We start from the raw sequence: 15,449 nt of genomic DNA on the forward strand, positions 1-15,449 counted from the left end.
CGTGGAGGGTAAAAATCGTAGAGGGAGACCAAGAGATGAATACACTAAGCAGATTCAGAAGGATGTAGGCTGCAGCAGGTACTGGGAGATGAAGAAGTTTGCACAGGATAGAGTAGCATGGAGAGCTGCATCAAACCAGTCTCAGGACTGGAGACGACAACAACAGGTACGGATATTTCTGTGAGCCAGCGGTTGAATGTAATTGCTAAATATGGAGCTATTTTATTTATATACCCTGAGGGGAACCTGACTGTGTACAACCTGTACCGGAGGCCTTGCCTTTACTAAGTGATTTAAGCTGCTTCGTTACTCCTAGGATATCTACTTCTATGTTTCTATTTTTGGTGTTTCCGTGTTTTGTCCATCCCCTGTATCATTAAACAAAAAACGCACCAAGAGGAAAGCCAACAGGTAATATGTCAAAACGTGGCCATGCAAGCCTAAAATTTTTTGTAATTACTAAATTAGTCAAGTTGTCATGTCCAGTACCTCCTCACACTACGGTTCCAGGAGAGCTACGGGTGTTGAGATTCTCTGCTTCCTACGAACTTGCAGCAGGTCATGTATCGACACGTTGTCGTCGATCTGACCAGCAGAAACAGAAGTGAGACCCATTGCTAAACAGCATACATTACCAGTCAGTATCGTAGTTCAACCTGGTTCTACATCGTGAAAGTCTCCATCGTCTGTGGTTAGTATAACTCCAGATCTCTACGCAGCTTCCAGTGATGTATCGCCTATGGTTCGTGGTGACAACTAGTCTGTCATCTCTGTTTGGATTTCAACTGTTCTCAGCCGTGTATCTGTCAAAGCCAGTCACACAGTTTAAATGCTTGTACATTAAATGAAACTATGGTAAATCACAGTTTGTTTGGTATGTCAACACCTGGTGCATCTTTGAACGCAAATGTAATGAAAATCATCTGTTCACTCGGAATACGACCACATTAAGTATCTTTGCTTGCTGAAAGCATGAGTGATATAGTGTCTCTAGTTTACATAGATTGCATTATTGCGAAAACAGCGGCTAAGCTGCTAGGTCATAGTCGAGTCGAGTCGCAGCCTTCCGCAGTTGTAATTTGGAATTGTGGGGAGAGGATGTCATATCGTGGTGGAGTGAGTAGCTTGGATGGAGGATGTGCTGCATAGAAATTTCTCTTCGAGATGTTTCAAGATGTGTAGCCTGAGGATGAATAATGATTTTTAAGATGATTGTATTAAGAGACAGCACTTCAGAAAAAGATAAATAATTTTGAGTTAGCTGCAAGGACGAGACCAGTAATTGTTGCTGTGCAAAGATTTCATTGGGAGACCATCAGGAGAATTTCTTGGAGAGGGAGGAGATGCCCCGTGGCTACTGTAACAGCAATGACACTCTCCAAACCAGCCTGCAAGACGTTTCCCGGACTATGGGGGCCTATTTTTCCACAATTACTGCAAGCGCCAGTCAGGATCCAGGATTCCAAGGCCACATAATGGTTGCTGAGACGAATAGTTTGGATTTCGGGTCCGTCACTGATGAAGATTACAACTGCCCATTTTCCTCGGATTCTGCATTGTCTGCATTGTCTCCTGGTCTCGACGGAATCCATTATAGAATGCCACTGCACCTCACAAGGCGAAACAAAGATATTCTCATCGCACTTTTTAATGTCATTTGACTTTATCGACTCGTGGCGTAAGGCAGTTTTAATTCTAGTTTGGAAATCTAGAAAAGACCGTACATGCCCGAGTAGTTATCGTAGTGTTGCCCTCACTAGCTGAGTGGGGAAGACCTTGGAACAGATGGTCAACCGCCGCCTTGTATGGATCTTGGAATCCAGTGTAGCTTCAGGACACCCTCCTAGAGGCGGCTTTACAACATGCTTTCCTGCGCCGGTATCATCTTCTAGGTATATTTTTTGACATCGAAAAGGCCTGCGATACTACTTGGAGGCTTCCTATCTCCGAGAAGCTATCACGAGTGGCGCTTTCGCGAATGTCTTCCCATTTTTATTCAGTGCTTTCTCTCGCCACGGTGTTTTCGATACCGAGTCAATGACGTCCTGTCTGCTCGCTTTGAGCTGAAGAATGGTGTCCCTCAATGTAGTGTTTTAAGTGCGACTTTCTTTGACATAGCTGTTAACAGCATTACATCAGAAGTGAAAAGTCCTGTCCAGTGTTCTTTGTTAGTGGATGACTTCTCAGTGTTTTGCTCTTCTTCAAGCTTTACAACGACAACGCGTCAGTCACAACTAACTCTTCGACATTTGGATGAATGGATCCATAACAGTGGTTTTAACTTTTCGTTCCATTTTAAACTTTCCTGAGTTAAGGATGAAGGACACTGGCGTCCGAACCCGGTAGCGTCAGAATGTCAATACTAACGGCCCGGGTTCGATTCCCGGCTGGGTCGGAGATTTTACCCCCTCAGGGACTGGGTGTTGTGTTGTCCTAATCATCGTCATTTCATCCCCATCGACGCGCAAGTCGTCGAAGTGTAACGGTCTACCCGATGGGAGGCCCTAATCACACGACATTTACATTTAGTACATGGCCGGGGGGAGGGGGGGGGGGGGCAGACAGGGCTTGTATGCTCCAGTTGTACAGGGCATTTGTGGGATCTAGGCTCAATTATGGGTGCACAGTGTATGGGTCTGCGAGATCTTATTCAAAAATGTTGGACGTGGTGCACCATGAAAGGATTCGGTGGCCACTGTGCCTTTCAGAACAAGCCCTATACCAAGCCTCTGTGCAGAGGCCGGTGAACCATCACTTCACAGCAGGTGAGGGCTACTTATGGTGCGCCAATCATACACAACACTGTGCACACCATACACATGTGCATACTATACCATTGCTCACCGTCCAGTGGAAAGGCAATGAGGAAGGAGGCCCTATGGATTCTTGCGAAGTATTGCCTTTTAGAGATGGTTGTGATTGGTGTTAATGTTTTACATCGAGGTTGAAGCAGATTTCCACCTTGGCTCCTGCAGAGGCCCAGACTTATTCTAAAAAAAATGGCTCTAAGCACTATGGGACTTAACACCTGAGGTCAATAGTCCCGTAGACTTAGAACTAACTAAACCTAACTATCCTAAGGACATCACATACATCCATGCGCGAGGCAGGATTCGAACGTGCGACCGTAGAAGCAGCGCGGTTCCAGACTGAAGCGCCTAGAACCTCTCGAGCAACAGCGGCCGGCAGACTTATTCTAGACTTGACCAATTTTAAGAAAGATAGTACACCAGATGTTACATTTCAATCTCTGTTTTTTAACATTTTAAATCTGCATCACAGTAATGTATACTGATGTCCGCCCGATTGGCCGTGCGGCTTAACGCACGGCTTTCCGGGCGGGAAGGAGCGCCTGGTCCCCGGCACGAATCCGCCCGGTGGATTTGTGTCGAGATCCGGTGAACCGGCCAGTCTGTGGATGGTTTTTAGGCGGTTTTCCATCTATCTCGGCGAATGCGGGCTGGTTCCCCTCATTCCGCCTCAGTTTATTTCGGCGATTGCTGCCCAAACAAATCCTCATCGTCCGCAGCTCGTGGTCGTGCGGTAGCGTTCTCGCTTCCCGCGCCCAGGTTCCCGGGTTCGATTCCCGGCGGGGTCAGGGATTTTCTCTGCCTCGTGATGACTGGGTGTTGTGTGATGTACTTAGGTTAGTTAGGTTTAAGTAGTTCTAAGTTCTAGGGGACTGATGACCATAGATGTTAAGTCCCATAGTACTCAGAGCCATTTTTTGAAATTCTCCACGTACGCGTACACCACCATTACTCTACCACGCAAACGTAGGGGTTACACTCGCCTGGTGTGAGACGTTCCCTGCGGGGGGGGGGGGGGGGGGGGGAGGGTGGTCCACCGGGGGCTGAACCGCACAATAACCCTGGGTTCGGTGTGGGGCGGCGGAGGGGTGAAGTGGACTGCGGTAGTCGTCATGGGGTTGTGGACCACTGCGGCTGCGACGGGGACGGAGGCTCTCCGTCGTTTCTAGCTCCCCAGTTAACATACAATACAATACAATTCAATGTATACTGATGGCTTCAAACAAGGGAATTCCTTTGGCTCTGTAGTGTTCCCCGACCATGCTGCCAGGATTCGCCTTCGTGATGAGTATACCGTTTTCTTAGCGGAGCTCTATCAATCTTGAAGGCACTGAAGCAGATGCGACGTATTCAGAGCAAACAGTTTATCATACGCTCCCATTTCTTTAGCGTCTTACAATCGTTACAGAACCTGTACCCACCTGAGAAGTTGGCCCACCTGATACATGACCAACCATGTTTCCTCCAACGGCAGGGAAAGGAGGTGTCATTTTTCTGGGTGCCAGGGCATGTGGGGGGGTACTGGGGAGTGAACAGGCAGATCGGGCTGCCTAGGAGGCCTGCCGAGGACAGAATGTGACGTAGTGTCCTATTCCGCTGCAGGCTTTCGTTTCTGCACAACACAGGAAGTTCATGCAGTTGGGAGATGAGGAATGGCTGGCAGTAACGGACAATAAGCTGCCGTTGGTGATGTCAACTATCAGCCCGTGGAGTTACTCCTACAGGTTACTCAGGCGGGATGAAGTGACCCTCACACGTCTTCGAATTGAGCTCTGCCCTCTTACACACGACCTTTTACTACTCCGAGAAGATCCCCCGTTTTGTGATGCTTGTGGCGTGGAAATATCTGTATGTCATACTGTAACAGAGTGCATGTTACACCGTGATGCAAGGACGGAAGCAAATACCGGTGAGTGGATGGATGGTTGGAGAGGGTTGTATGAGCGCACGACGGCAAGGTCTTCAGCGCCTGCTCAGTAACAGATTGAGACGGGTGTCAAGAAAAGACTCAGAGCAGTAAGATAAAACAGAATGTGAAAAACAGGTAACAAGCTAGGAAAAATATGTGCCTACCCACACCGAAGCGTGGGACGAAGCATGCCGCCAGCAGTAAAACATGGACAACACTGGAAGAAAGTGGTAGAGGGAGGTAAAACAATATAATAGATGGAAGTGGCTGGCTAACCGCAAGGAAAAAAGGGAGGAGCCAGCCGCTCTGCAATACACTAAAACCTCCACCCTAAAAGTTTAGGCCACAGTCCAGACACATCACGGTGGGGTTCTGCCCTCTATTTTACCTGATGATGAGTTTGAATAAGGTATTAAAGTTTTGTGGTGGGTCTGGACTCCCGCCTAAGCTTTTAGGCTGGAGATTTAAGTTTTTTGCGGAGTGACTGGCTCATCCTTTTATATTCTTGCTGTTGGCCAGTCACCTCCATATGCTGTATTGTTTTAACTCCTTCTACCACTTTCTTCTTGTTTAGTTTATGTTTTAATACTGGCATGCTACTTCGTTTCGTGCTATCGTGTGAGTTTCCGTGCTGTTTTATACTCCTGTGTACTGTATTTTACCGACACTCGCCTCAAACTGTTTTCACACAGGCGCTGAAGGCCTTGCTGTCGTGCACCCATACTAACATATGCGTCCATCCCATCATATATAGGGCATGTCTGAATGTTTACAGAGGATGAAATGGGGCCTCTAATTCACCTGTCATCGTATTACAGCGGTGAGTGATCTAGAAATCTTATGCTCGTTTGTCTGAGCGCCTCTTGCTGCCTCTCAGGCATCTAACCTTCAGCAAAACAATGTGAAACACAGTCCGGCAGAATATTTTCAGGATTACTTCTTTTGTCCAATCCCTGCCCTTCCAACCTACCAGGCAAGTCCGCTAATTTGACCTGTTCGGTACGTCTTGGACGTCATCGAGCGTGATGTGCCCGCCTTGGACCAATCTCAGGCCTATCTCCGTGAGTTGTGTAGGGACGCTGAGTGGTTGTGGGTCAAGAGGGCTCCACAATGTTCTCCACGACACGATACGGGGCCACTACGCGATACGAGTGTTCTACTTATGAGCATACAACGTATAGTGCCAGTCTGTAGAAATGTGTGCTATTAATTCTCGACAAATGTAGAAAAAGATCATAATACTCAATCTTTCAGGACTAGACAAATTCCATTCTCGTACGAAAGTAAGTATGCTTTATTTGACAATAAACCAGCGTAGAAGTGAAGAAAGTACATCTCTTTTTCCCAAATAGGCTGTAAAATATAGGTCTATGTTCTGATTCTGGTTAGGATCGTAATTTTAGTCTGTAAGCAAGTTTCAGAATGATTTGCATAAAATTCCAACTTGAAGTGGTACAGGGTAGTCCTGTAACTTAAATAAAGATGTAGTAGTTCTTAAACATTCGTCAGTTCCCATGGACAGGAAGTAATTACTACATGCTTTTACTGTGGTAGTGAGTTATTTTAAAATGTTGCCACAAATATCGTGTCTATTTAATAACGAACATGAGATAGGCAACTGCTGAACCAATATCTGCTACTGTCTAAACTTTATACAGTTTTGTAGACTTATCAAAATAGCAAGACACATGATGTGATCAAAAGTATTCGGACACCCCCAAAAACATACTTTTTCTCATTAGACATCGTGAGAGAGCAGAATGGGGCGCTCCGCGGAACTCACGGACTTCCAACGTGGTCAGGTGATTGGGTGTCACTTTTGTCATACGTTTGAATGCGAGATTTCCACACTCCTAAACATCCCTAGGTCCCCTGTTTCCGATATGATAGTGAAGTGGGAACGTGAAGGGACACTTACAGCACAAAAGCGTACGTCTGTTGACTGACAGAGACCGCCTACTGTCGAAGAGGGTCGTAATGTGTAATAGGCACGCATCTATCCAGACCATCATACAGGAATTCCAAACTGCTTCAGGATCGACTGCAAGTACTATGATTAGGCGGGACGTAAGAAAATTTGGATTTCATGGTCGGGCGGCTGCTCATAAGCCACACATCACGCTGGCAAATGGCAAACGACGCCTCGCTTGGTGTAAGGAGCGTAAACATTACCACTGAACAGTGGAAGAACGTTTTGTGGAGTGACGCCTGTGAGATTGGAAGCTGTCATCAAAGCTAAGGATGGGCCAACACTGTTATGCCGGAGCCAAGGTAGCCCCTGAGGGCAGGCAAACCATATTACACCACACAGGACGGGGTTGGCTATGTCCAAGGCGTACCAAAAGCACCATAGTAAACACCGGCTATTTAAATACAAGATAATGAGAACAGACATTCCGAGCACTACTTCCTGCACGGGGAGCTCGAGCCACGGCCTGCAGGAAGTAACACTACACCAAAACCTGATTAGCTGGAGACAGCTATTTAGGGTCTAGAACCAGCTCCGAAGTTCAGTTCACACCGGATGTCGACCTCGTGGACTTCGACCGCTGAAGATTACATCTTCGTCTCTGATTTGGACTTTTACTAGTGTGTGTGTGTTTTACCACGAACCTTAGTGGAAAATTTTGAAGTGAACTTTTTGTTTGCCTCATTTAGGAGACTTTTACTAGCATCGTTATTGTTACCTTTCTTTTCTTGTTCAGTCATCATCCTTCACTTCTAAATTTTCCACCAAGTTTCGTGGTAACACACACACACACTAGTAAAAGTCCAACTCAGAGATGAAGACGTAATCTTCAGCGGTCGAAGTCCATGAAGTCGGCATCCAGAGTGAACTGAACTTCGGGGCTGGTTCTAGCCCCTAAATAGCTGTCTCCGGCCAACCAGGTTTTGGCGCAGTGATACTTCCTGCAGGCCGTGGCTCGAGCTCCCACTGCAGGAAATAGTGCTCGGAATGTCTATTTCCATTATCTTGTATGTAAATAGCCAGTGTTTACCATGGTGCTTTTGGTATGTCTTGGACATAGACAACCCCATCCTGTGTGGTGTAATATGGGTTGCCAGCCCTCAGGGGATACCTTGGCTCCGGCATAACAAACACCATATTGAATTCCAGCATTACCGATGGAGGGCGCCACGAAATTGTAAGTCATTTTCAGCCAGGTGTCCGGATACTTCTGATCGGATAGTGTACATAGGGTTGAAACTGACGTTCCAGCATCTTATGAAAGTTGTATTATAGGTAATATGTACATTTCCCACGAAAAAAAATTTTTGATTGTGTAGTTCTTCTTGCTTTAATTGTTAAGAAGTAAATACTAAATACGTAAGAGAAAATCGGCGTAAGCAAGAGGATAATGCAGAAAAAGATATTATTTATTTTATTATTTATTTAGCGTATGTGGTTTTCAAGTACAAATGGTTTCATGTTTAAATACATACAGACAGATAAAGATAAAATCAGCATACATTATAACACATAAATATATCTCCTCTTATGGACATTCAATTAAGGATAAAGTAGGCATACACAGGTTGTTACAATAAGGTATCTTGTCATGGATAAAATAAAATTATCGCCAACTAAAAAAAAAAAAGAACTAGTAATACGGCGGCCGAACTGCCCCGCATGGGGCCTCCCGGCCAACAATGCCATACGATCATCATCATCATCATTCAGCAATTATATGTATGGAATCTATAGAGTCTCTTTAAAGTTCTATGTCTAGGTTTTCCATCCACTCGACGGCTGCAGGGGAGGCTGCATAAAGTTCTCGAATGAATCCTTTAAACGCACGTTTGGGGCATTCTTGAATGATGTGCTGGATCGTTTGCTCTGGACGTCCACAATTGCACTGTGGTGAATCTCGTATGCCCCATCTACAGAGCATCTCGCCACTTCTGCCATGGCCAGTTCTGAATCTATTGAGTATAACCCGAGTTCTTCTTGGCAAGTCTGTACCAGGTAGGTTTCCACCAGGTGATATTTCATTGCAGTTCTTGGATAGTCCGGTCTGAGACCATTCATTTTTCCATGAATCCATAGCATCGTAAGACGTAGCTATAAGGTTTTGAGCTGCTCTCCATGGTTGTCTTCTAGATCTTAGTCGGGAAAGATTTGGGGCAATGTCCTGATGGATTGGAAGGTTGGTATTGGAGGAGATTTTACGCCATTCATTAACTAAGGCGGTTTGCCGCCTAAGATGTGGTGGAGCTATACTGCAGAGAACAGGAAGCCAAGGTAGTGGGGTGGATTTAAAGGTCCCAGTTATGGTTCTCATGGTATTGTTTAGTTGAGTATCCACTTTAGACGTGTGGCTGCTGTTAAGCCAAACAGGGCTGTAATATTACGCAACAGAGTATACCAGCGCTATAGAAGAAATCTTCAGAGTATGTACATCAGCTCCCCAGCTAGTATTGGCGAGCTTTTGAATAATATTATTTCTAGTACGTGTCTTAGCAGCAGTATCTATTAGGTGTGGTTTGAATGTAAGCGATCTATCCAATTTAATACCAAGATATTTTGGGTTTGGGTTATGCTTTAACTTTCTACCAGCAAAGGTGACGTCAAGGGATCGGGTTGCCTGTTGGTTGTTTAAATGAAACACTGTAACTTCTGACTTTATTGGGTTAGGAATTAATCTCCAAATATATACCCATTACTCTGAGGTCTTGGTTAAGGGAGTATTCCAGCCAATAAGAAGCCGTCCTTTGCATATAAAAGTGGGAACCTCGCTAGTTCACGACAGTCAGTTTTAGCCCTGACGACGACCATGGAGGTAGTGGTCGAAAGCTCGGAGATTTATCCTGATTTGACGCGGCATGTACACCGAGAAATTTTTACTCAGGAAATACGTCGCGAAAGACTTCGTAGCCATATTAGTTTTCACACTGTTCAAAACTTTCATGTTGCACAGCCAGGGCCATGTCATCTGCATAACAGAACTTCCGCGCATTTGTTGTTGGTATGTCGCTTATGTACACATTGAAAAGTAATGGTGCCAATACAGAACCTTGTGGTAAGCCGTTGTTTGAAACAATGGTTCGACTCTTCTTTCCTTTTAGATGAACTTCAAGGGTTCTATTGCTGAGCATATCACTTAGTAATTTGTACAAGGTCTGGCAAGGGATAATCTCAAGTATCTTGCTAAGAAGACCATGCCTCCACACAGTGTCGTATGCGGCGGTTAAATCTACAAATGCAACAGCTGTTTTAAGTTTCCGTTCATAACCGTTCTCGATATGTACTGTTAAAGCAAGTACTTGGTCGCAACAGTTAAGTTATGGTCGAAAACCAGCCTGCTCGATGAGGATTCTATCATTCAAAATGGTCCCAATACGATTATACAAGCGTCTCTCCAAGAGTTTGAAGCAAGTGCTCAGGAGAGAGATTGGTCTAAAATGTTCAGCCTTCTCTGGTGTTTTCCCAGGTTTTAATATTGGCAGTACTTTAGATCTTTTGAATATCTTAGTCACTTGGCCTTCTTCAAGGATGTTATTATAGAATCACGAGCCAGTTGATTACATTTTTCCCATTGTAGTTAATGAATTCTGGGTATAACTCGTCTGGCCCAGCTGCCTTCCTAGTTTTGATGTTCGAGATAGTTGTTTTCAGTTCTTCCACTGTGAAAGGTGCTGCAGGATGTGATCTTTCAGTAGCTTGTCTCCACCGTGTTTTAATTAGTTTCTTAATGTTTCTGGCGGTTTCTTTGTCAAGAGGTGCCCTGGACATATTGGCTACACGGCCTGCAATTCCATTGGGAGTTGTTTTTGCTCTTTCACAGGGATTGTATGCACCAGATCCTAGTTTCCTGAGTAGGACCCACGCTTTTCGACTGTACTTTCTAAAGTCTATACCTTCCACGGTTTGTTTCCTTTTTTCTCTTCGGGCGCTGTCAAGTGACTCGATAAGTTCCTCTGCCACTTCCCTGTCTCCCGATTCTTTGAACTCGTTATAGAGGCGTTCAGTTGTTTCATTCCAGGCAGGTGTATATTCTTTCCTGAAACCGCGTGGTATAGTTTTGTTAGCTGATGCAATAAGAGCTTTACTAAATCGTTCATAGTTGTTAATGATTGGCTTTATCCACCGTACAGTGGCATCGGCACGTTTTGCGTATGACTCCCAATGAGCCTTTTCAAAATTCCATCTTGGTTTTGGAGCTGATTTTATAAGAGGGACTTGTATTCCAATGTGGACAATGACAGGTCTGTGCTGGCTGTGTGGGAAGTTAGTTAATACTTTCCTGCTTGATGGGTAACCTTTACCCTTGTGGTCTCTACTAACAAAGCACAGATCTGGGTTGAAACCGCGTTGCCATCTAGCTGACCGGAAGGTGTGCCTCTCTTTAGCATCATATATTAGTTGCAGGTCTTCAATATCTGCCCACTCAAGTAGGGTTTGACCATTATCATCGTTTTCACTATAGCCCCATAAACTTTGGTAGCTATTGAAATCGCCCATTAAGAGGGTAGGGTATTTTGTTTCAGAGAGTGCTTCTTTTGGCCATTGGATATTAGGAGGCTTATATACATTGACTATTGTGAAGTTACTTACTAGTGTTTCTATTAAAAATATGTTATCCGAAGAACTTATTTTTATTGGAGCCCAGTTATCAATGTCACTACGCAAGTATGTAGCAGATCCATAGTTTTCATGGTGAATAGCTCCAGCAACGGTGTATCCACTTATGAGGCCTCTTTTCATGAGATCTGTCTCGTGGTTTACATGTGTTTCTTGGACCAGTATGACATGTATATTGTTATCCCGTGCTAGTCTTGAGAGGATATCACATTTAGTCTTACTTATAATGTTAATTTGCAGTACTCGGACTGATGGGCCGAGGTCTCTTGTCATTGGCTTTTGAGAGGACCCATTCATTTTATTGTTTGCTTCCATTTGCACTTTTAAGCCTCGAGATAAGTTCACACTCATAGTGTAGCGCCACGATAGTAGTAGACTTTTAGCTACCTTGTGGCATTGCCCGGGGTGTACCACTTGGAGGCAGTCTACTTTTACACCCCGAAAAAGACATAAAACTCAACGCCTCAGGAATAAACAAGCGCCAGTTTCGTACGAAAGTAAGTATGCTTTGTTTGATAATAAACTAACGTAACAGTGTAGACAGTACATCTCTCAAATCACTAAAGGCAACAGAAAATAGATCCTCTAATAAATCTAAAACGAAAGGACTACTTTAGTCACCTGATAAAATGAGTAAATACGGATATGGAGTCAGAGAGTCAGTTAGAAGTAGCACATTTCAAAGCCATCGTAGTGTGACGCCTTCCTGGTCGTTATAAACTCCTATTACTCCGAGAGTTAATAGTTTGATATATCTTCTTCCAATTTTCCGTGTTAGTCCACGGCATGATTAGTTAATAATCTTTACATTCGTCACGAATATTGTGTACATCAGCTGTACGTTTTACAGTGAACCATTAAACATTTACCGTCATACGAGAAACGATGTGCTCTAGATGTAAACTTTTAAAGCAATTTTTGTCGTTTCCAGGGCAATTCCTCAGATATGCGTTGACAGACACTCAGCCCTTGGTGCTGGAACTTGAAACACGGAGGGAATGTGTCTCGCTGAGTTCCTAGTTGGCCTGTTTGTTTGCAACAACCTCGTAGATCGTTGCGCTAAATTGAAATTAATCGATCGTGACGTCGGAAACTAGTAAATCAATTGTAGTGTCAGTTCAAGTGACAATTAGTCAGTAGGGTGAAAAGCGCCGACATCCGACCCTATTCAGCACTACAGACTGCCATGGCACAGTATCTTATTTAGAATGAATGATCGACGAGTGCGCGCTGTTGCCCGAGACCACGTATAACATGTATTTTTCACAGATATCCTTGAATGTATGCCTAAGTTGAAATGTATGCTACATTAATGCACGGCTAATTCGCACCTTTAGAAACACTTTCTCCTGGTTTATCTCTGGCTTTTTTTAATAATATAATGATGTAACATATTCGTTTAGCGTCATTGTCGGAAGAGATTTATAAATTTGTTTGTTTCTGTTGGTTTCATGTGCGCACTTGCTGAAATATTATTGGAGGGAAATGTTTTTGATCACATAGTGTATGTCTGAACTTTAGAAATCGTCAGCAGGAAATACGATGTCAACAGCTTCAGACGGCGAACAAGAGAAGCTCCTGCTGGTCCTCATGGTCCTATCGAAATACAAACTTTTCGCCAAACAACCTGATTGTCCAACAAGGATCTGCACACAAAGTATACCTTGAAGACATGCGTTTTCACCACTTAACCAAAGATGAGACTTCTCTAACAAACGAAAACATGGGTAAAGAGTCTTTCAGTCATGAGAGTGATTTGTAACTCGTATACCGATACGTAACATGAAAGACGTTTATAAGATTTGACTTTAGAAATTGTTTTCTGTCTATGTTTTCACCATTATCCACAAAATCTTTGTCAGCTACGTTGCACAGCGGGCTAATAACCTGAAACCTACCTCGCTAAAATGAATAACTAGAACAAAAAATGTATTTTTGTTTAATTTTTTACTTTGTGAGTGGTTTCTTTCAACTGTCGTGGTAACTGCTACTCTTGGTATTGAGACTAACACAGGTGTCATTAATTCGTCCTTCTGCTCCAGGTTTCCATCAGTTTCTCTCTTCGTCTACTCTGTTTCAGTTTCGTTCGTACTTTATCTGTCCATTCAATTTTCTCGCAGTTTCGCTACAATCTACGTTTCAATATCATGTTTTGCTTTGTTCCATAGCGCGACACTCTAGACAGATTTTCTATGCACATGTCATAAATCTTATAAATATCACACGAACAGGGATTTACATCTGCGTAATAGCCGTAAATGTTTGAACTCGATTGTATAATCCATAGTTGTAGGTCCACTGGAACACTGTTTGAAATTTATTGATATGACTAAACTGGTGGCAACTCATTAAGTAAAAGAAACTAAAAATAGTTCAAATGGCTCTAAGCGCTATGGGACTTACCATCTGAGGTCATCAGTCCCCTAGATTTAGAACTACTTAAACCTAACTAATATATCACACACGTCCATGCCAGAGGCAGGATTCGAACCGGCGACCGTAGCAGCAGCGCGGTTCCAGACTGAAGCGCCTAGTATCGCTCCATCACAGCGGCCGGCCAAAAGAAGCTAATTTCAAATAATATGTGATTATTTTAGAAAGAAAACTATTTACATTTCGCCTTAACAAGTTGCCCAGCAGATGAGGATAATCAGCAAACGTCTGTTTCGCAAGTGCTTCACATCAACTAAATCTTCGGAGGCGATTCTGTTTCTATACAACCACTACTACATCGAAGTAGCCTTCTTATCGGCGTTTATCTATTAATAAATATGTAACCAGTCTCTTTTTTAGGATTTATTCAACCATGAACATGTTTTCGAGACACTGCAGGCTCATCATCGGATGGAGATGTTACAAGAACATTATGTTGTGGACCAAGTGTAGGTAGATACAGTGCTGGTGAGTGCACTGCCTTGTGATATCCGTATCACATTGCTTCTTATAACGTGGATTATTAAGCCGTGTACACAAAAAAACACAGTATTTAGCTTCACTTACGTTTACCTGTGAAAAAAAACTTTAAAATGCTTCAAATGATATGTTTATGTGTATCAGTTGCGTGCATTATGTGTGTAAATACTGCTATGGGACAAAACATTGTCTGCTACTAATCTGCACCGAATTTTCATGAAATAATTAATGTTTTAATGTAGGACATAGTCCATAGTGTTAATCACCTCTGATTACAAGTCATCAGTGCATAGCAGGCGTGATGGAGAAGTTAAATGAAATAGTCCCCTACGCACTGTATTAGATCAATGTGTACTGTCCTTCTGTAAATGTTACTATAACTTGGCGCCTAAGGAAAACTAGATATGCACATTGGATTCGCTCACAGGTATCGAGATACGTGAACGTACATTGCTGACCAATAAAACAGCAACACCACGAAAGCGACATGCAACACACGTCAGATTTCCTTGAAGTGTACTGCAACGTACTTGGACATGCGTATGATTTCCATCTCATTGCAGTTACAGAAAGTAGGTAGCTGTAAGGTCATCTTCTGTTTGTAAGAAGATATTACGTAGCGGGTTTCTCAGTCAGAAACCGCATGTAGCTGTTTGTGACATCGAATTGTGCCACGTGTAAGAAGGGGAAACGTTTAATAGTACACATTATACTAGGGTTGCCCAGAAAGTAAGACACTGAATTTTTTTCTTCAACAATTCTTTATTTCACATAATGAGAATTACACACACACATTGCACCATCCCGTTCTTTGGCCTTCCTCCAGCGCGAAACAAGGACGTGTATGCCCTGTCGGTACCAAAACCCATGTTTCATCTCCTGTGACGGAATTCGACAAAAAATTGTCACGATCAACCTCGTAACGTAACAGATGGTCCTTCGTTGATCTCTATGGCCTTTTGTCAGGCGGCAAGGAATCCAACGGGCACGCACAATTTGAGTACCCCACGGGCACGAGTGTGCCAGCAGAGACCTCCAGTAATGCAGGGAGGTGTTTGTGATCCGTCGGTCACCTGGAATGACAGTGTCAGCACGTTCCGACATTGCAGGAGTCACAGCTGTGCGCGGCCGGTCGGCACGCGGAAGATCGGACAAGTTTGCGCGACTTGTTTTGATGATGACTCGCTGTGGTTCTGTTCGCTGCCAGGTCTCCGTAGATTTTCAGCAAGCGACT

This window comes from Schistocerca piceifrons, chromosome 1 (genome assembly GCF_021461385.2).
Source record: "Schistocerca piceifrons isolate TAMUIC-IGC-003096 chromosome 1, iqSchPice1.1, whole genome shotgun sequence".
NCBI classification, from domain to species: Eukaryota; Metazoa; Arthropoda; class Insecta; order Orthoptera; family Acrididae; genus Schistocerca; species Schistocerca piceifrons.